The 23,710-nt window shown below is 36.4% G+C and overlaps 1 protein-coding gene across 4 annotated transcripts in view; it reads right to left on the bottom strand.

The window, feature by feature from the left end:
- The window catches only part of LOC106076746 (uncharacterized), a 32,484-nt gene extending 22,547 nt beyond the window's left edge, over positions 1 to 9,937 (bottom strand). For 2 of the 4 annotated variants that reach the window (XM_056029351.1, XM_056029349.1), the window contains exon 1: positions 1,843 to 2,226. The gene's annotated coding sequence lies outside the window, so the exon portion shown is untranslated. Of the gene's footprint in view, positions 1 to 1,842; positions 2,227 to 2,264; positions 2,290 to 9,791 lie in introns of those variants that run through there. The other 2 variants (XM_056029354.1, XM_056029353.1) reach the window with 2 other exon arrangements.
- Between the last annotated feature and the right edge of the window lie 13,773 nt (positions 9,938 to 23,710).

The raw sequence follows: 23,710 nt of genomic DNA, 5'->3' as shown, positions 1-23,710 counted from the left end.
ACTCATAGTGCAGTACAATACAGTATAGTATAGTATCCATCATCATAATGATCTCTTTGGACACTAGGGAAAAAAAATTCTACTGTTCCGAATGCGGAAAGAACTGACCTCGCCGGAGGAGACGGAATATCGCTTCCCTAGACCACCTAAGAAGGCTAAAGTGGAGCGGGGTGGACGTATCTTCTTGGGGGGGGGGCGTCACAAGGTTGAGAAATAGTGGCGGACATCTTATTGTGGTCAATAAGTCTGTCCTCGTCTTAATGCGAATGCTAAATTATCTCTGTAGTTGATATTACTTTCGGCTCTTCTTTGAAACTTGTTAAAGAATGTCTTAACTAGATGTTTGCACAATCTACATTATCAATGTGTCGGCAAACTGAAGTACAGGCGCACTTAAAAAATATATAGCCAAGTGCTTTTCCAGTCAGTTATAACCCGGTATAAAAGTTGGGCTATTCTGTGCTATTGTCTGGTCAATGATTAAACAGTAGTGACCTTGGGTCAAGCTTTGTGTCAACTTGTCATCGCGCGTATTCAATAGAGGGAAGCTACCAGTCAACGGACTGGTCTCGATCCGTTGGTAGTGGAATCAAAAACATTTTTGCAGTCAAAGGAAAATGGGGGGTGTTCCCAAATAGGGTCAAGTTGTTCTACGTGCTACTCTGAAAACCGAAAGAATAATGGCTCTAATGAACACAGACTCCAGACAGTACAACGTCTAGAACTCCCATGATTGAACTCTATGTCTTTACCCTTTTAAGTTGGTCTATATATCTCAGGCGTGCAGGGTTAATACTTGAGATACTTCAGATGCTGAACTGATGGTATTTGGTTAGCTTGCAGACTGCTATTTCTATAAGAAAACAAGTACTTTAATATTGTTGCATATTCCCAGTTTATGTTCCAAGAATATATTAAATAAAACAATGATATCGGAATTATGTTATTGGAGATTAGCAAACATTATGGTACATTCATAAACGTAAAGGTTTGTTGTTGTACCCAGAAGTATGGATATTTTATTATTTGATTGACATTAGTGATCTTTCAATATGGCGTCCTCAAAGTGTCTATTTTGTCTGTTTATATCAAAGTATCTCCCAATCAATTTCTGAACTTTTCTTTCTTTTCTATACTTTTTTGTTACTGTACATGTTGGCGCTTAAAAACTTAAACCATCTCTTATAAATCAAAACTTCAACTTAAAACAGGTTTCTGTGGTTAACTCTTACATTAATAATCCCCAATGTTACAAGGCGAAATTAATTCCTGTAACTGAATCAGACAAAGCTGAATATGATGGACAGTCTACAAAGCGACATCTAGTAGAAAGAGAGAGGAGATTAAGAGACTACTGGTTGGTGATATAGACATGAAATAGTTAGAAACACCTTATCTCACATTGCCACGATCATTTATTTTCTTTCACACCAATCAATCAATCAATTAATTTTTTAGTCCACTAGTTTTTTTGCTGAGTAAGTCAGATTTATCGGAATCAAGTTAGTATATCCAATTCATTGATTGGTACCCCCCCCCCCCACCCAACCAAACTTTTTTTTTTTTAGCAAAAAGAAGAAAATTAAATGTTGAAAAACATTCATTGTATTTTTTAATGTCATTTAAAACTGCTAAAAAATGATAATATATTTATTTCATCTTAATGATGGCATATTAACTTTTATATATATAGCTTTATATATATATTATTATAATGTTAAGTATAGATTTCTCAAAGACATTCTAGTGTAATACGAGTTTAGGTTCTGACGTTGAAGGCTTCAGCGCTAGAGCATTCTTCAAATCAAATGATTCTCGTGTGATGTTAAGCGATGATCTTACCTTTGAAAGTATGGACAGTCCACCCTGTAGCACTATCCCAGCTAATCAACAGAAGAACGTAGCCAAGCTTTCACCAGACTGTACGTTTATGTAGCTGTCTTAGCCATAAGGTAACACATTGCTTTATTCTAGAACTATCGTCCCCATTTCTTACACAACGAGGGGAATCGAAGAGAGCTGGCAAATACACACACACGGGTAGATTCTTATGTCAAGTTTTAAAGTCGACAGCTACAATTTATGCCGATACGCGAAATAAATAACGCGTCCATGAAAATCGGTTGAAATCCCAGAATTAGATACTCAAAACCTAAATGTCTATCTATATCTATGTTGTTGTTTTTTTTATATCTATATCCTAGTTGAAACAGAAAATAAAGCCTGTGTTTGTATTTTTTAATAGTAACTTCCAAATTACCTACCAAGTTATATATAGAAGCTAGCAGACGACGTGTCGCGCAAGACGACATTGGTTCACAAATATCTAGGTCAAATCATGTTCATGAGCTGTGCACCCTCACCACATACATTCACTCCAATAAATTGACATGTAAGATCTCTATAGATCTACAATTTCCCTCCTAAGAAAGTCTTACATTAGATTCGTATGAGAATCGAGTTCTATTTAGAGCACAACACTCTAGACTTAAGTTCTTCACACGAGAATCTTGCTAGTCATAACGCTGTGATGATGTTACAAAATCTACTCTGAAAAAGGGACAGTACATAATTAAATAGAGGGTAGGTAAATTGCGGTTCGCGTGAGTAATACGTGGCGCGCTTTCCGTTTTCCAAGCTACACATAGGTTAGAATGGCTAGCTTAAAGTTTACGAAGGAATACAATTTAAAAAAACTTGTGTTCAATAAAGTAACACATGAATGGTCTCCCATTTCATAGCTGGGAAGACCACATACAAGAATGTTGATTGAAAGAGCTTCTATTCATGGCAAAAGACAGACGAATGGAGAGAGACGGTCGACCAATCAAGTGCGTTTCTCCAACGGTCCAACAGACTAAGGTGAAGGTGAAGGATGAATAGTTTATCCCCCCCCCCCTAAAAACTTTGTTAAAATACTTGAATTTATATATAGATACTAAACCAATGTCTAGATGTTAATTGTTTCTAATTAAAAAAAAATGAGTTAAATACAAAAAAGAAATTTACAGTAAAAAATAAATCTCGCTTACATTGAGTGAGATTGCATCAACTATTTTGACTCAATCATGCAATCAATCATCCGAGAGAAGGTTTCCTTGCTGCAATTTCAAAAATGCAATTTAAAAAGAAAATGTCGAGTCTGAATGAACTCGTCTCCATGATGGTAGAGGTCACAACTAGTCAAGTTCTTAGAAAACGTGAAGGTGTAATTATGACACACTTATTTTAAATTTTTTATAGAACGAACTAATACTCTACATTAAGTAACTTTTATAATTTTGTAGATTTACCATATAAAACAAAATTAGTTATGACAAATTTTGTTGTTATTGATTAATTCATGTAATTGACATCTTGATCCGAGAATGGGAAGTGGGACAAATAACGTGTAAAAGACAGTTTGCCTATGCCTAACGCCGGCCCTGATACCATTTTAAACAATAAATACAAGAGATCGGGAAATAATGTCCTTTGGGAAGTAGATCTACACTAATTCAATAACAAAGAAACTATTCTGTACTGAAACTTTTAATTAAAACACACCATCAGTCTGTACTGAAACTTTTAATTAAAACACACCATCAGTCTGTACTGAAACTTTTAATTAAAACACACCATCAGTCTGTACTGAAACTTTTAATTAAAACACACCATCAGTCTGTACTGAAACTTTGAATTATAACACACCATCAGTCTGTACTGAAACTTTGAATTATAACACACCATCAGTGCACTTGTATAGGTCAGTGGGCTACAGTCTGATAGTGTGATGTCATGCGTAAATGTGACAATAACTTCAATTAAACAAAGAGAAAAAAAAATATTGCTTTGTCACCTTCTGTATATTTACATTAGAGTGACAGAGTGACAAAGTGACTTGATAGAAGCTTGGTAATAAGAAAGCAACAGAAGAGCATAGGTGAAAGGATCAGCGGGAGGTAATATTTACTTTCAAATATTTGTACTCAAAAAAAATTATATAAAATTTACTCCGTTTTTATGATTGAGAATTTTTAGTATTACAAAGCTGATAATTTATTAATTACCATGTATATGACGCAACTCTATTCGGCGCTTATGGAGAAAACCAAAGTAAATATACTATTCGCAGACTACTGTGGCCTAAATGCCTCAAACCAAGAAGACCTTTAAAATAACTTATCACTTTTCCAAAATGTAAATAAGACAAAAGTGTTGCACAAACCTCCTGCAAATAAATCAGTCCAGTCACTGAACTAGACATTCTCAAAGATGGCCAAAAAGTAGCAAACGTTAAAACGTGTGTCTGTTTGGGAGGTATCCTATCAGCTAATGCCAGCCTAGATGATGAGGTAGACTTTGACAGACTTCAAGAACAGATAGGGTCACGAGTTGACTCAGCATATCTATAAAACTGAAAGTCCACAGTTCTGTCGTGTTTCTTCACGCTTATAAGCTTCAGAGTCCTAGACCTTATATTCCCGGCACAAGAAGCTAGTATCCTTCCACCTACGATGTGAAAGAAAAAGTCCTCAGGTGAAACTGGTTTGATAAGACGTTGAAATCTTAGAGATGAACAGAATCCACGCCACAGCAAAAAGGTCCTAATCACGATGGGCCGGACATGTCCGAAATAGGTATGCCCAAATATTGCCTCCCTAAACGACATTATTATGGGGTGAGTTGTGCAGGAAAACGCTTTCAGGGGGGTTCAATACAAGAGTTACAAAGTTACTTTTAAGAGCTCCCTCGATAAGTGTGAGATTGACATTCTCGTCTGGGCAGCGCTAGCTCTCGATCACTCCTCGTCGCTTGAAGCCTGAGTGTCAGAGTTTGAAGATATGAGGCAAGGAGATCAGCCACCAACAAACAATGCAGATCTTTAACAAAAAGCTGAGATAAGAAGCAAGCCTATGAATGCCATGTACTGATGTACTAATGTACTGATGTACTAATGTACTGATGTACTAATGTACTGATGTACTAATGTACTGATGTACTAATGTACTGATGTACTAATGTACTGATGTACTAATGTACTAATGTACTGATGTACTAATGTACTGATGTACTGATGTACTAATGTACATGGCTGGCTTATTAAAGCGAGACCCCATAGCACACATCTTTGAGCTCATCGGAAATGAGTAATATAATGATCTTCGAGAACGAAGGAGGATTTATATATATATATACCATCAAGGCCGGACTTAGATATTTGGAGGCTCCAGGCAAAGTGAGTTTGGTGGCCCTCAAATAGAAAAATAAAATATAAAAAAAACAGCGATAAAAATAAAATTACGCTATTTAAACCTAGAGTACCTCTACACTAAGGTTGTGTACACGTTTCGCTATTTCGTCTCAAAAAAATGTGCGAGTTACCCACCAATCAGAGGCCCTAGGCCTAGTTTGCCTATGCCTAACGCCGGCCCTGATACCATTTTAAACAATAAATACAAGAGATCGGGAAATGATGTCCTTTTGGGAAGTAGATCTACACTAATTCAATAACAAAGAAATTATTCTGTACTGAAACTTTTAATTAAAACACACCACCAGTCTGTACTGAAACTTTGAATTATAACACACCATCAGTGCACTTGTATAGGTCAGTGGGCTACAGTCTGATAGTGGGATGTCATGCGTAAATGTCACAATAACTTCGATTAAACAAAGAGAATAAGAAAATATTGCTTTGTCACCTTCTGTATATGCATTATTGTACATGCATTCTTCAACATTTTCGTTCTTGTTAGAAGACACGCGGATTCGCATTTTTGGAAAATAAATTCTAAACCGCTATTTTTTATAAATTTATTGTAAATCTTCAACTATTTAGGAATCCAAACCTGTAAATTACTTTCCAACCTTGCAATCTCTAGGGCAGACTAGGTAAAGAAGCTTTGTGTTTCTATAGCCAACGGTTAACGAGGGTCTGTTGTGGGAAACACAACAACCAGCTTTCTTTACTCCCCCCTTCCTTCCCAAAATCCCAGCCTTAACCAAGATGCAAACCCGAGATCCGTAGGTTTTAAAGTCAGCACCACGCCCCCAGGAATCTGCTTGTTACAGGTAAATCCTTTCAGTGGCTGCATACAGCTACACGCCAACAGGAACAAACTTTTTTTTTCCTTCATAGACGTGTGGATGCCACAATAATTAATAGAAAACATTAAGTATTGACTCTATCTTTATATCTTTTGTGTTTGTCTAGAGAGCGAAGACATGCCGTTAAGAATGTCAACTTTTAGCGTGTCTAGTCCTTCTCAATTGGGTTAGTGGTAGCGAGACACGAGACATTAGTGACAAATGGGGATTTTTTATGTCATAAAAATAGAGTTTTCATGTCAACTTTATAGAACAATTAGGGATCAAATGCCCCTGTGAAGTCAAAGGTGTAGCAGGGTAGCCCTGGATCTATTTGCCCCCTCCACTTATAGGTTAAATGTGACAAACGTGAAATCACATTATCTTATCTTATTAAATACGGACGTTACTTTAAAAAAAAAAAGAAGACGATTACGTCCTACTCGTCATGCATTTAGTCATGCATTTAACCAATGACTTAAATTCTGCCAAGTCATTGGTTTTCCTTGCTAGCTCAGGTAACCCATTCTATGCTCTAATAGCACTAGGGAAGAAGGATCATTTTTACAAATTTGTCCTAGCATATGGAACGAGGAATGTGCCCTTATCTTTGTGTCTTACAGAGTATTTCATTAGATTTTGTTTTTTTGTATCCTTTATATATTGATAGATTTATTACAAACAAAATATAAAATATATTAATAAAACAAAAACAAATTGTATCTAAGGGGATAAACCGTAAAAAATCTCTGCATGTGTTGCAAAGTTTAACTCCCTTTTTTTTCTATAAAAAACAAATGTATTAATAACCACTAATTGACGAATTAATTGGCTATTTTTTAATGAGTCACGTATTGTCATCGACTATGAATCAGTGCGCTAATGTTCAACTGGATCCGAGAATGGGAAGTGGGAGAAAAACGTGTTCACAATTTGTACTAGACAGACAGACAGACGGAGTGAGTTGACATAAGTTTGTGAAAAGGTATCAGCAGGTAAGACAAGTAAAAGTTTTCATTAAACTCATCTGGAACAACTAAGACTTGATACATCTAGAGGGGTCATGTGTGGTCAGGCGGGGCCCAATCGGCTTGGCTAGCTACCAAGGGCGCTGAACGCTTAAAGGCAGCACGGAAATCTTCTTCCAGATACCCACTCCCTCCCACTGGACCATGTAGCTCTGGGCATGTTAGTTCAGCTATACAAAAGCAATTTTCTAAAAGCAAAATATAAAAATACTTTGAAAATAAAACAAAGCTTATCTAAGAAAAAGAGCTCGACACTTACAGCTTTATATCTCAATAATGTAGAAGCTATTTTTCCTTTTTCGATAACAAGTAAAAAAACAATTACCAATAATTAATTGCTTAATTTTTGAATTGATTAATGTTTTGTTAGGTACAATAAATACTTATTTAAAGGTTCTACTTGATCCGAGAATGGGTGTGGGAGAAATAGGGTGTACAATTATTTAAGGGGACAAAACCCGACATGTTTAGCCATAAATGCGAAACTAAAGGATTAATTTCCTTTGTTGGGATCGAACTAAATAATTAACTACTAGTAATTAATTTTCTAATTGGTTATTTATTCATTGATTCATGTATAGTCTTCGCCAATGACTAATTGTGCATAGTTTCAACTCAATTAGAGAATCGGAGTGGGAGAAATGACGAGTTCAAACTTTTGACCATGCAGACAGACAGACAGACTTAGTAAAAAATTATTACAGTCAAACATTTTCTTTTCTTTCAAGATTCCCCCCCCCCCCCAATCGGAGGAGGTCTATTGGTCAGGGGGCTTACGTCGTTGTTTTTACGCCACTGCGTTGTGGGATTGTTATATCGACAAAGTGGTTCTCTCCGGTACCTAGCTCAATGACGTAGACAAAAGTATGTCACCCTTAGCAAGCACTCATGCATATCTAGGTAGAGTTACCTAAACAGGTAGTGTTACAGCGGAACGTAGATCTCTATAGCCTGGTAAGTGCTTTCCAGGCTTGGATATTTTATTGTCTATTTATAGATATATCACAAACAAAGGAATACATAGAGATTTTTACAGGTCATTTGATCATTAACCGAAGACTTAAATAGATAGAAAATACCAAGTCCAGTGTTCATTTTAATAACAGTTTTCAATAAGATTACATTTGAGCGCAGTCCTCAACCTGTTTTGCCTTTAGGAACAGTTTCATTACGTGTATAAATATATACGAGATATCGACGTTCAACGGAATCGAACCATTGCGCATTCATTATGCACTTGAACTGTGACCAGGGACAGTTCACGAGCGGGAAATGATCGGCTGGCTGTTGGCTGGACATAATGGTTAAGGGAAGAGCTCGACCCAGATGGCCAGTTTAAACATTTGATAATTGGGAAAAATACTTTACAAAACAAAACTAGGCTTATATAAGGGAAATAACCGCTTAATTACTGCCATGTCTCTCAATACGGCAAAATGTATTCCCCATTTTCTATGTAAAACTTAATTAATTATAACCACTTTTTAATTAACTAATTGGTTACATTTTTTTATTATTTCATGTTTTGTCATCGACAATGAATAATCGTGTAAAAGTTTTACTTGATTGGAGAATGGGAAGTGGGTAAAAAAAGAATGTTTCCAGACAGACAGACGGAGTGAGTTAATGTAAGCTTTCCTATGTAGGGTGGGGCCATTTATTCTTCGTTCACTGTAAGACGAAATCGAATAGATGTGGGTAATCCGTTTGGTAAATATCTTGTTGAATACATCACTAGGGGAGAGAATGCTGGTCATCCAATGCTACAAACCAAACAAAGTTGCATGTCAACTGACATTTTGTTTTTAACCATGCCGAAACTATGAAGTGATGTGTATTTCATTTATCACCTACACAAATATAATGTCATCTAGAAGAAAACAAAATACTGGTATTTAATTCAAGATGACAACTATCTAGTAATCGAAATGAGAATTATATCAACAGTATATACAAATTTACGACTAGGACAGACAATGCTACAACAAAATACACCCAACATATGTCAGGGAAACGGCACGTTGGGCTAGGATGTAATTATCCTCAATTCCGACGGAACATCCGAAGAATGTAAAACAAAAAAAAAAATTAAAGCTGTGAATAAATGTCCTCCAGTTTAGATTCTAGATTGAAGGTATATAACATAATAATAATAGAGAAGCAAGCAAACTATACAAACACTTTTTTGTTTTAAAAAAAAAGCTTATCTAAGGGAAATAACTCTACACTTACAACTGTATATCTCATTAATGTAGAAATTATTTCCTTATTTCAATAACAAAGAAATCTAAAAAAAAATACCAATATTTAAATGACTATTTGTTTAATTCTTTAAATTGATTCGTGTTTTGCTAAGCACAAGAATTATTTGCCAGTAGGTAATGGACTAATTGAATACTTTTTTTTTATTGATTCATGTATTGTCTTAGGCAATGAATAATTGTGCAAAGTGCTAACTTTATCAGAGAATGGGTGTGGGGGAAATGACGTGCTTAAACTTTTTACCAGGCAGACAGACAGACAGACAAGGTGATATGTGAGATTCGTAATAACAACTTAATCAATGATAATCTAACGCAAGCGAAATAGAAAAAGTGTAGATAATGGATGTGTGTTTGTGGTATGTTTATTGCATTTGAAGTCAAAGCAATAGTTAATCAAACTTCAACGTTTGACAGGTATACATGTACTTACATTAAAACGCTTTTTGTTGTTTTTCTTTGTCGCTTTAGCACTGTACCAGGAAGTAACAGCCTACTTCCTGGATCGCTATTGTATACTATAGATATTAATCACTATTCGAAACATGGGTCACAGACATGTCCTTTGGAAAAAAAAGATATTATTCTCTTCACCTGGAAAAACGTTTGTGGAAGCAAATAATAAACACCAACAATGTGAGGTTTCATATTTGGAATTTAATATCTATCGAAGCGAGAAAAAGTCAGGGGATTATTCTGACATGCCTCGTCAGCATTGAAGTGCCGGCTACAACTGTATTTGTGTAGAAACCTGTTCGCGGGCTGAGATGTATCTTTACCACCGAGAATAGAATGTTTAGCATCTACAAAGTAAACAAATTCTGCTGTCCAGAGATGTAATCTAAACAAAAGCGTGGCCTGTCCATACTAGCTCCTTCCCTTTGAAAGACGTTACAAGTGGAATGTGCTCATGGCTGCACATCGCGCAGTGGCGTTCACTTGATGAGTACAGGGGCGTTCCTTAGAGCAGAAACCTTTTTTTTTCCAGAGGCATTTATTATGCTTATTTCATGGGCGTTTGTACGTGTAGAAACCTATCAACTCTGAGTTTAAGGACGGCTCTTTACCTACATTGACTGCAAGCGTGTTCAGTAGAACAGGAGCCTAGGATTAATGTATTGTAAGGATTTGGCTGGTGAATTTGTCCTTGTATTTCTGTAAGTAAACTCTGATGACCCACTATCTAATTATTTGCCAGCGATTTTGTTTAGTTGAAAAAAACAAAGACATATTTCCTCTTTACAAACTAAAACAGCTTAGTCCTAGTAGAAATCCTAAAACGTTTGAACACTGTTATGTCACGATGAGGAATGAGTTATTTGTTTCATAGAAAGGGAAAGTTTTTGACTGTGAGACTATGACGCGAGTAATAAAAAACAAGACGAGGATTTTAAGAAGAATAGCGAAATGTAAGCGGAATACTTTTGACGGCTTTAAGACAGTGGTAGGATTTATCAACATTGATATTTAGCTTTACAACATTTGTAAGATAGACAGAGTGAATTGATATAAGCTTTGTAAGACAGACATAGCGAGTTGATATAAGCTTTTTAAGACAGACAGAGCGAGTTGATATAAGCTTTGTAAGACAGACAAAGCAAGTTGATATAAGCTTTGTAAGACAGACAGAGTGATTGATATAAGCTTTGTAAGACAGACAAAAACAAGGGTTATCTAAGGGGAAGAGCTCCGCACTTACAGCTATATCACTCATGAATGAAGAACTTATTTCCCTTTTTCGATATCAGAAAAAAAATTGACTAATTGGTTAACTAAATAAAAAAATTCATGTTTTGCTAGGTAAAAAAAATTATTATTGTTTAACTCTTTCTCTACTAGTTAAAATCATCATTGTTGATTCAACCCCATTTAATTTTTGGTTTTATAAACTTTAATTTAATAAGATAATGCATTTTCCTATACCGAATATTAACTTTTTCTGATTACAAACAAAAATATTATTGAAGTTTAATCATAACGGCGTATAATGTGCAAATGTGAAAAATGAACAATTCTTTAAAGATTGCGAAGATAATGAGTTAAAGTTTCAACTTGATGCGAGAATGGATGTGGGATAAATAACGTGTTCAAATTATTTACCAAACAGAAAAACAGACAGACAGTGAGTTGATTTAAGCTTTGTAAAAATAACCAATCAGCACCAAGCCCAATGAGGAAGTCTGAGAGTTTACACTTCCTGGTCTTCTTGTACACAAACATGAACGTTTCGGACTCAAGAGCAACCTTCAGCCTGGGAGAAATTCTCCTCCCCCCCTTTTACGTAGATTTTTTTGTTGTTACCTTTCATCACAAAGGTTTTAAACGTATATACCGGTATATTAGAATAGACAACATGGTTGAATAACTCCTTGCTTTTTTATACATGCCTTTATTTGTTCACTTTAGTATTACAACTGACTTAAAAGTCTTTCTCTTTTTGTTGTTTAGGTTGATCGAAAGTTGTTTTTAGCACGATTTTGATGTGACATCTGCAAAAGTCCTTCCGAATTTCTGAGTTTAGACAAGTGATTGATGCCAATGAGCTAGAAGTTCTCCCATTGTTTCAACAGAAGCGCAGACGCATGAAAAAGAAAATGTTTATTTTTTAATCTTCTCATGAACTCATTGCAGACCCCAAGATAGAATTTAGAGTGAACGTTTTCAAGCAAGTTGTTGACCATGCATTGAAATCATCTTCAACCAGGGCTTATAGAGTTGAAGGAACATCACAAACTCTTTGGATTTAAAAAAAAATAATTGTCAAAATATGACAAAGGACAATATCAAAGAATGTTCAGGCGACCTGGAGATCTCTCTGTCAGACATCTCCAAAGACATACATGGATTATGGATAGTTGCTTTCTGAAGAAACGGAGACAATAAAACAACAATACTGCTTGATCACCAACAAAAGCCCTTGTTTCAATAGCTTGCTAGTAATGAATCATAGTAATGATAGGTCTACCGCATTCCCAAAGCTATTTATTATAAGCAGAATATTGATGACAATTCCAGTAAGAGTCGCTTCTCCAAATTCCAATTGATCAAAACCTACCATAGATCAGTAATTCACCAATAACGATGGAACAAGTTAGCGCTTATATCTATTGTAAGCAGAGACATTAACTACGAACATTTCTAACAGACTTTGCAAAGAAGAAAGCAAGAAAAGGTCCAGTTTTTAATTATTCTGTGTCATTATATTATTAATGGTAGTTGTTTTTTGAGTTGCTTTCTATACATTTTGTATAATAAATGTTGATATAATGTTCTAATTAGTAGAAATATTTGTTTTTGTAAAAAAAAAAGAAGAAGAGGGCCTCGCATCGCACCCATTAAATTGGTCCCCACAATTCGTAAGGCCTGCCCTGCCCCTCGTGCAGTGTACTTATGATTCTATCTACATTGCTATTTCCCTTCCTTCAAGAGGTCATGACCCCCTGGAGTAGAGCCAAGTCGTTGACAGCGGGGTTTATTTTTTGGTCAATGAATAAATCTATCGAGTGTAGTCATTGTGTAGAGCTCATTGCTGGGTAGCAAGATAAATGAACACATTAGGCATAGAGCACACTAAGCAAGATAAATGAACACATTGGTCACACAGCACACTAAGCAAGATAAATGAACACATTGGTCATACAGTACACTAAGCAAGATAAATGAACACATTGGTCACACAGCACACTAAGCAAGATAAATGAACACATTGGTCACACAGCACACTAAGCAAGATAAATGAACACATTGGTCATACAGCACACTAAGCAAGATAAATGAACACATTGGTCATACAGCACACTAAGCAAGATAAATGAACACATTGGTCATACAGCACACTAAGCAAGATAACTGAACACATTGGTCATACAGCACACTAAGCAAGATAAATGAACACATTAGTCATACAGCACACTAAGCAAGATAAATGAACACATTAGTCATACAGCACACTAAGCAAGATAAATGAACACATTGGTCATACAGCACACTAAGCAAGATAAATGAATACATTAGTCATACAGCACACTAAGCAAGATAAATGAACACATTGGTCATACAGCACACTAAGCAAGATAAATGAATACATTAGTCATACAGCACACTAAGCAAGATAAATGAACACATTGGTCATACAGCACACTTAGCAAGATAAATGAACACATTAGGCATAGAGCACACTAAGCAAGATAAATGAACACATTGGTCATACAGCACACTAAGCAAGATAAATGAACACATTGGTCATACAGTACACTAAGCAAGATAAATGAACACATTGGTCACACAGCACACTAAGCAAGATAAATGAACACATTGGTCACACAGCACACTAAGCAAGATAAATGAACACATTGGTCACACAGCACACTAAGCAAGATAAATGAACACATTGGTCACACAGCACACTAAGCAAGATAAATGAACACATTAGTCATACAGCACACTAAGCAAGATAAATGAACACATTGGTCACACAGCACACTAAGCAAGATAAATGAACACATTGGTCACACAGCACACTAAGCAAGATAAATGAACACATTGGTCACACAGCACACTAAGCAAGATAAATGAACACATTGGTCATACAGCACACTAAGCAAGATAAATGAACACATTAGTCATACAGCACACTAAGCAAGATAAATGAACACATTAGTCATACAGCACAATAAGCTAGATAAATGAACACATTGGTCATACAGCACACTAAGCAAGATAAATAAATACATTAGTCATACAGCACACTAAGCAAGATAAATGAACACATTGGTCATACAGCACACTAAGCAAGATAAATGAATACATTAGTCATACAGCACACTAAGCAAGATAAATGAACACATTAGTCTCACAGCACACTAAGCAAGATAAATGAACACATTGGTCATACAGCACACTAAGCAAGATAAATAAACACATTGGTCATAGAGCACACTAAGCAAGATACAGAAGTTACAAGGGGACACAAATACAGAGACGTGAAAGTGTGGGGTGGTGGTGGTAAATGGAATTCATGACACATGATTTGAACAGAGACAATTCGGTTACATTGGAGTTTGTTACGACACATTTTAAACATAGTGATCTCCTCTTTCTTTACCAAATGTTTGTAATAGCCGGGTTTACATTCAACGCATAAAAACAAGCCCACTCTGCTTCACATAGCGCCCCCCTCCCAAACCCCGACTTACACAAAAATAGTTTCCCAAATTAGTAACAAAGGAAAAAAAAAGTAAATAGTGAAATATCGAAAGGTTAAACAAGGGAAACCATTGAGCAATTACCAATTATATAAAAAAAAGACTTATTTCCAATATAAAATAGACTGTAGCAAGGACTTGCCTAAAACATAAAATCTTTAAAAACCCTCTTTGTCCGTGGAAAAACAGAACGTAGAAATTTTATTATCCATACAATATATTTATTAAATTAATTTCGAAATATAGTTACAGTGGGGTTAAACTATATAGAAAGACCACCTTAGTTATGAGCTCATTCTACATGTATGAGGTGACATGTGTATTGTTGTGGGCTAATCTAATCTGACTTCATGTTGTGCAATTATTACTTTAACATTAGCCACAGAACATTACAAAATAGATAGACTTGATAACAACATTCAGTTCTATAAAATGGGACTTTATTAAGCACTGGGAAATCCGTCCAGTCTTTCTAAAACGTCGCTATATCTAATTACTATTCAATTACTATTCAAAACAGCCTACTTCTAACATAACGCCATGTAGGTCTCTTGTTCGCCTAAGTCTACTACGTCATTAGTCTGTCTTACTACGTCATTACTTTTACCGTCGCTAAAACTATACACAATATATTTAACTAACAAAACTAACCTACTCTCTAAACTAGTACATAACAGTATACACAGTTATTTACGGCTATATTTCTCAATAGTCTATTCATTTACCCTTTTCGGTATCAAACTATTAATTAATTACTATTATTTCATTAACTTTTTAAAAATTCATTCGTGTTTTGTTAGGATCAATGAATAATTGTGTAGAGTTTGATCCAAAAATGCAAATGGGACAAATTGTCTGTTAAATATTTTTACCAGACAGACAGAGTGAGTTGATAAAATATTTGTAATAAAAAGCCTTTCAACTTGGACACATCAAGAAGACTTCCACGTCAATTAATCAGAGGTAGTGTCAACCTTTTCAAATTCAAGGGAGTCAATCACTACATTAGCACACAACCTAATACAAATCTATTGGTTACGTCCCCTTCAAAAGAATAGCCTCCATACATTAGTAATAAAAATTATTAAGATAATACTAGCAATAACTTTGTCGAGTCTGCATCTGCGTCGCAATGAGAAACCAATCAGCATTATGTATCAATACATAACCCGAACGAAATAAAAACCCTCTCTATCCATCATTGACTAGATATTGTCTATGGCTCTATGCTCTCAATAGGTACAGGCCACAAAATGTGGTAAACATAAGCTTGGGAACCCAACAACTTTGACGCCCTAAACCTACCTTAAACTTTAACTTGTTGTTCCGTCTGTACGAAAATATCGGTGTTCGCCGCCCCCCCCCCCTTTCCCCTTTCCAAAAGTAGCTAGGTGGTCTAGGGAAGCTGTAAAATTCATTCTTCTGGCATCTACAATTCATTATTTCTAGTATACCAGAAGTAGGTCAAATAAAGTTACAATGGTGGGACGTGACGATACTGAAGTGTTAGGACATTCGAGGTCATAGATTCTTTAGGTTTGTAATAAGCTTGATTGTCGTAAAATCTTTCCCGTTTTCAGGAAGACATCTTGTCGCGTGCCTGTTTAATTTACAAAACCATAACGACAACCTAATCAATGCTTTTGCTCAAATATAGTTTTTTGTTTTTTTAAATGTATTCTAGGTTACAGAGCGTACGTTTCACCAGGTGGGCAAACAAAAGTCCGTTGTGTTCACGATTATTACGTTAAAGTAGGACTAACATTTATGTATTTATTTTGAAATCACGTTCACTAGTCTTTTACTTCATATTTTACAAACTTATATCAACTCACTCTGTCTGTCTGTCTGTCTGTTCGTTACACATTTTTTACACGTTATATCTCCCATACCAAATCTCGGATCAAGTTGAAATTTTGCACAATTATTTTTTTGTACCTGACAATACAAGAATCGATTTAACAAAATCACCAATTAGTTAATTAATTACTGGTAATTCTTTTGTTTTGTTTGGCATCAAACAAGGGAAAGAAATTATTCTTGACAGACATAGTGGTATATGGGGAATTAGGTCATCGCTGAAAAGTTTGAAACTAAATATAGATAGATAGTTTACAACTATTTTCATAACCTCTTCGCTGGCTTAGAAGTTAGTGTATTGGCTTGAAGAGACTTAAAACCTCGAATACAAATTCAAGTAGTACAACTTAAAAAAAAAATAAAATACACTTAAAAAGCTATCACGGCAACCTTCACCCAGATAACCCCTTGCTTTCTTCTCCCTTTTCTCACCCAACTGGTCCTGACACGTGATAGGATCATAGCGCATTGGAGAAAGTTAAAAGCATGAAAATGCGCTAAACAAAACAACAATTGGTAAAAATTGGTAATCGCAAAGATTTATTAATGTTAGTGTAGCTCTAGTACAAGTGTGGATTCAGGAGTGGTAGATCCACTATAGACATGATATCTTCTCTACGACTACTGCAGGAGAAATTCAGAGAGAGAGACAGACCCCTTTACATTGTTTTTGTTGATCTGACTAAAGCTTTTGACATGGTCAGCCGAAGTGGCCTTTTCAAACTCCTGAGGAAAATAGGTTGCCCTCCCAAAATACTGAAGTTAATTGAGTGTTTTTACGAGGAAACTAAATGTACTGTCAAATTCAATGGAGCCCAATCAGCACCTTTTGAGGTTTGCAGTGGTGTCAAGCAGGGATGTGTGCTAGCACCTACTCTGTTTGGCATATTCTTCTCCTGTCTACTGCATTATGCGTACAGCGACATAAACAAAGGTGTGTTTCTCCATACAAGATCCTCTAGAAAACTATTTAATGTATCAAGGCTGCGGGCAAAAACCAAGGTTAGGAAGCTACTCGTCAGGGAACTCCTGTATGCTGATGATGCAGCTATTGTGGCTGATTCTGATATTCAGCTACAGTCCCTGGTTGACAAACTATCTGCTGCTTGCCAGAAATTCGGCTTAAACATCAGTCAAAGCAAGACTAAGATACTTGTCCAAAACACAAACACTGCACCTCAAGTAAGCATTAATGGCCAACCACTAGAAATTGTTGATCACTTTTGTTAACTTGGCTCCATCATATCCAACAACACCCTACTGGATAAAGACATAAACAACAGGATAGCCAAGGCAATGGTCACCATGTCACGGTTGCAGAAAAGAGTCTGGGACAACATATTGCTGACTAGCAGTACTAAAGCCCTAGTCTACCGGACCTGTGTGTTGAGCACCTTGCTGTACGGAAGTGAAACATGGTCAACCAACTCATGGCAGGAAAAAAAGCTGAATGTCTTCCACCTCCGATGCCTAAGGCGGATCCTTAAAATAAGGTGGCAAGATAAGATAACCAATGAGGAAGTGCTACAAAGAGCAGGATGCCAGGACATCCGCTCTGTTATCAGCAGCAGACGCCTTGGCTGGCTTGGCCACGTTCGTAGAATGCCAGTAGGTCGACTTCCACAGGACATCCTGTATGGCGATCTAATAGAAGGCAGGAGAGCCGGTGGTCGCCCACTTTTACGTTATACGGATGTATGCAAACGCGACATGAAGCTCTTCAAAATTGACACTGGCAACTGGGAAGAGGTGGCACTGGACAGATCCACATGGAGAGAGAGCATAAAGGAAGGGTCACAGATTGCAGATGTCATACACAACAGAAGCAGAAAGAAGGGTGAAAATGCAACGGCGCCTGGTTATTATATATGGCCAACCTGCGATCGCAGCTGTGTATCAAGGATTGGCCTCTTTAGTCACACAAGAAGTTGCAAAGGGAAAATATCGTCTCTCGAGACGTAAAATGCCACAGTACAAGTAGCACAGTGCACCACAGGCCATTGTCCTGTTGCCTCATATTTCTCACGGATATGGCCAAATTTCGATTCACGGTGCCCCCGCTGCGGGGAAGAAGAGGAAACCGTGCTTCATATTCTGTTTGACTGCCCCCGACTTGCTGATCTCCGTCTCGACAGGTCTGGGAAACCAAAAATTCTCGACCTGTATGGCGACATTTATGCACTACGCAAGTCAGCAGGGTTTCTGTCCAGGGCTTTTGCAAGAGAGGATTTAAGCCTCTCAAGCCCTCACTCAAATAGTTTGATGATGATGAGGAGGAGAAGTACAAATTTGAATTTAATTTAATTAAATGACTGATCCAAACTAATTGATACAATTACATTAGTAAAAGCTTTGAGTTTGTTTTTTTCTAAAGAATTTTTAAACTTTTTTTTCTTTTTGTGGAACACCTGTTGAACACGTGTTGTGTTTACGGAACAAAGTTTGGGAATCACCGGAGCTAAATTATGAGATCAAATCTATTTACGGCATTTATCTAGAATACTTTATTAAAACATTTGTTTATATTCAACATAAAATTCTAGACTCATTATCACTAACCAAACGCTGAATAAGGCAACCGGAATTAATGACACACACACAGGCACACACACACACACACAGGCACTTTCTCCCTACAACCGTTGATACATCGCACAGTTACGGTACAGCTAAACCCGGATGAACATTATACATCTGCTCTTGCCACATGCCCCTACGTACGTCGTGTTGCACGCTAGCGGAGCCGCCTTTGTAACACTTAAGTCTGAACCGCTCCTGGAAGCCATCTCTTTTCTTCACCTTAAACGTGTGTCTGAAAGTTCACCTGTAGATCTGTACTGGGTCAACCTTAGTTAGCACCGAGCTGTAATGGACCGGCTATCATCGCTGTGAGATTGGGATTTCGCTTGCAGACGTTACTTAACTTGACAGCTTCCGGTTTGTTTTATAGTGACACCTTCTTCTACTGAAAGAAAGGCGCAAAGATTGAAGAGTTCTCACGTTAAAACAGCAGACACACCCAAACAATGTCTGCCTGAAAGTAAAACTCCTGGTAGTCAACAAAGATAATTTCATAAGTGTTTACGTTTTTTTTAGGCAGTATTGTAGATAAAAAGTGATTCACGCATCCTTAATTCTCGGAATTGTACACATTGCCATTAGAAAACATTTGGTTTTCATAAGCATTAAAAAAAAACAGTAGTTTATTTTCCTACAATGTATAGGCACTTGTTAAAGATAGCCCGCCAACCCAGCGTACGACGCCAGACACAAAGATAAAAGAGCATTTCTTATTCCATATGCTAGGATGAGTTTGTAATAAGAGCTCCGTCTTCCTTAGTGCCACAAGAGCAGGGAACGGGTTGCGCAAATCAGCCAGGTAAACACCTGACTTGGTAGAGTTGAAGTGTATGATTAATTTGCACGACGGGGTCAATACTTAGACTTCAAACGTTGACGTCTGTAATTTGGATCTTATATTGATACATTTTTATAACATCTTATAGGCTCTATTATTCTATCTTAATAGATTATCATGAAGGCGCGGTAACAGAGCGGTAATGCGCTTTGCTTCCGAAAATGGAGTCCCGGGTTCGAATCCTGGTGAAGACTGGGATTTTTAATTTCGGGATCTTTGGGCGCCTCTGAGTCCACCCGGCTCTAATGGGTACTTGACATTAGTTGGGGAAAAGTGAAGGTTGGTCGTTGTGCTGGCCACTTGACACTCTCGCTAACCGAAGGCCACAGAAACAGATGACCTTTACATCATCTGCCCTATAGACCACAAAGTATAAAAGGGGAACTTTAATAGAGTATCATAATATTTTATGCTATACAATATCTTCTCATGTTAAATTTTGTTCCCCTATATCTTTATAATTTGTAATCAAAATTTATGTTATCACATTTTATTGTTTCGTATATTATTTAGTAAATAGTTTTTTATATATTACTTTCTTTTGTTAATATGTTATTTATTATTTGTTATATTTTCATATAATACATATTTTTCTAGTTTATATAATCGTGTTTTGTCTTTTCATCACTAACGTCACATTGAGTAAATATATTTCAATCCCAGACATGTCGAAACGTATTTTGTGTGAAGGCTTGTGGCACGTATTTCTAATGGAACTGCAAAGACATTCAGCCGGGGACATTTGTTTATTTCACTTTAAACATCAGCGCTTTATGCCTGTGGGCGGGGGAGGGGCGCTCTCTGCCCCGGGTAAGGGGGAGCAGGGGTGGATGTTCTCTCTGAGCGTGGGCGTGGTGGCAGCGACACGAGATCCAATTGTTTACAGATCGGCATTCCTGATGGTCGCAGGATCGTTTCTCACGTTGTCTTTAGTGGGGCGTCGACCGTTTCGTTTTTTTGGGGGCTGTGCATTATCCCACGTCATTTTAGAGTTTCCTTTTACATTCGTCGTGAGTACACTAATGCCGAAGTTTAAATATAGAATTGTTAAGTTGTACAAGTATTTATGTGTACATTGTTTTTGTTTTTTTTAAATATAAGGAACAGTCTCCACCTTCCAAAATCTTTTAAATTCTTTTTTTTTCCCTTTACTTTTTGTTCTTTTAAAGGTTTGAATCTTTTTGTACTTATATTTTATAAGTTTAGAATCAACATTTGTAGGACCTAAGTGCTTAGGTTTATAGTTAAACAAATAATTGGAACAGAAAGAAAAAAACAACAACGTCTAAAGAACTTATCAACTGTACATCTTTTAGTAGCAAAGTGTTTTCATTAATAACACAAGAAAAAAATCTTCGGCATTGTATTTTTACAAAGCTTATATCAACTCACTCCGCCTGTCTGTCTAGTAACAATTTTTTTACAATTTCACCCAATTTCGGATCAAAATGAAATTTTGCACCACTATTTCAAGTACCTGACAAAACAATAATCAATAAAAAAAAATTTACCAATTAGTTGATTAACTATTGGTAATTAATTATTTTGTTTGGCATCAAACAAGGAAAATAAAACGTACTTGACAGATGTGGTGGTATAAGTCGAATTAGTCCCCTTGAGGAGACTTGAGAACTGAATTCAAGCCGCCCAACATTTTTGAATAATATACAATGCATTTAAAAAGCAATCGCGGTAACATTAATGTAGATACCACTTTCTTCCCCTCTCCCTACACCTCGCTTTCCCAACTGGCCCAGACAAGTGAGAAGATATCAAAGCCCATTGAGAAAACTAAAAGCATGAAATTGCGCTAAACTAGAACAATTGCTAAAAATATTTCTAATCGCACAGATGTATCATTGTTCGTTTAGATTTATTACAAATTTAATTGTTTGACCGATCCAAACTAATTGATTCAATTTCACTTAATTTGAGCTTTCTTTAAAAGTATTTTTAAAAAATGTTTTTGTTGTTTGAATAATACGTTGGTACATAATAGGAAAAAAATCTGAAGGTTTATATTAGAGAAAGATGTCATTTATTTTTTAGGCTAACCTTCCTCAGTGTATACCTGAAACACCTCTTCCTCTATCTACCTCTTTCACTGTCTTATTTTATAAATTACAGACTCCTCTATATAATATATCATTATGTTTTATGTCTATCCATGTGTTAATCTTGTTTTCCATGCTAATTAGAGACTCGAACGCTTCTAAGTTGTTTTCTTGGCTGATTCAGACGTTTGTTCCATGCTTTGATGGCATTAAGAAAGAAAGAACACTTGTAGTTATTTGTCCTAGCTTATAGCATATGAACTAAGCCCTTAGTGTCTTAGTGAGCATTTTAATTTGGTTATGTATAAGCAAGTTAAAATTCAGTGTTTAACTTATGCTGCTTTACTTTTTACCTCTGTATTGAAGTGTCTTTTTGTCTGTCTTTTTATCTTACTCTCTTGCGCTAATGACACTGAACAGTGTTGTTATAACAAATGTGTAGCTCTTTCAAACGTAGCCCATTAAGGCCAATGAGAAGATTATTACTTTTAAAAAGTTAAAAGTTGTTAAAACATTGGGTCTCATAACACTATTACTAGTACAAGTTGAACATGCCCTACACCGCAGAATCAATGAACATGCCCTACACCGCAGAATCAATGAACATGCCCTACACCGCAGAATCAATGAACATGCCCTACACCGCAGAATCAATGAACATGCCCTACACCGCAGAATCAAATTATCTATGCTCTTCCGTTTGTAAGTTTCATTTAGTCTTTTAGTAGGCAGGCGTTCAATTTAGAGTCCTTGAAATTTAGTCTTTTAGTAGGCAGACGTTCAATTTAGTGTCCTTGACATTTAGTCTTTTAGTTAGCAGTTGTGAGTTCAATTTAGTGTCCTTGACATTTAGTCGTTTAGTTGGCAATTGTGATGTTCAATTTAGTGTCCCTGACATTGTTAAGTTGACCGTGAACATCTGCACTAGAGTTGTATCCCTCAACCTGACAGACTCATTTCTCTTGAACGACCAATGAGGAGTGACTGACAAATTGTAAAAACAATGTGCCAGCAAAAACAAAATTTTTAAGCGCATCTTTAGAAGACACCAGCTCAGGTGGAGTATTTAAAAAAAAAGAACGAATTGGCAGACATATACCTATATTTTGAAACAGGATCAAAGGACTTTACTCCTGACTGGGTGCCCATTACTAGGACCTTCATGAACTCGTTTAATAGAAACATTGTAGAAGGGAGGAGTCAGCGGGGAAAAAAAACATAGAAAAAGGAAATATCACCACCCAGAAATATTAGCAGCAGACGTTCAGAGCCTGACTTTAAAGTTAAGAACAGAAGCACAAACAAACATTGTTTTCTTCGCTATGGCAACTACTACGATGCATTACGCAAATGAGTTTGCCACGGACTCCAAAAAAAAAAAAAACGAAACATCAAAATCAGTTCACGTTGTTCTAATAAATCCGACAAGCCTCAATCTCCCTTCATGTTTTCTAGACGTCTGCTACCCAGACCTTGTACTTTTAAAACCGGAAATGTTGCAACATGGACCACCCTTGATAGTCACACACAGACAAAGAAACAAAGATCCAAAACAAGTCAGTGGTTATGTTGTGGTCACGATATTCAGTCTTCCTAAATAGACTAAAAAAACAACAACAACAACACAACAGCCACCAACAAACCAACAACATAATAACAACTACAGCTTGTGATGGGCCAGTGATACCACTCCAAAAAATGTAGACCAAATCCCACTCCGACGTTTACGAAAAATGTTTCTCCATTTGCTGTCTCATTGGTGTTTTTCAAACAATCCCAGATCAGAGGTTAGAGAGAACGCCTTTAAGTCAGCTGA

This window comes from Biomphalaria glabrata, chromosome 5 (assembly GCF_947242115.1).
Source record: "Biomphalaria glabrata chromosome 5, xgBioGlab47.1, whole genome shotgun sequence".
Lineage (NCBI taxonomy): Eukaryota > Metazoa > Mollusca > Gastropoda > Planorbidae > Biomphalaria > Biomphalaria glabrata.
This window is presented reverse-complemented; position numbering and strand designations above follow the sequence as displayed.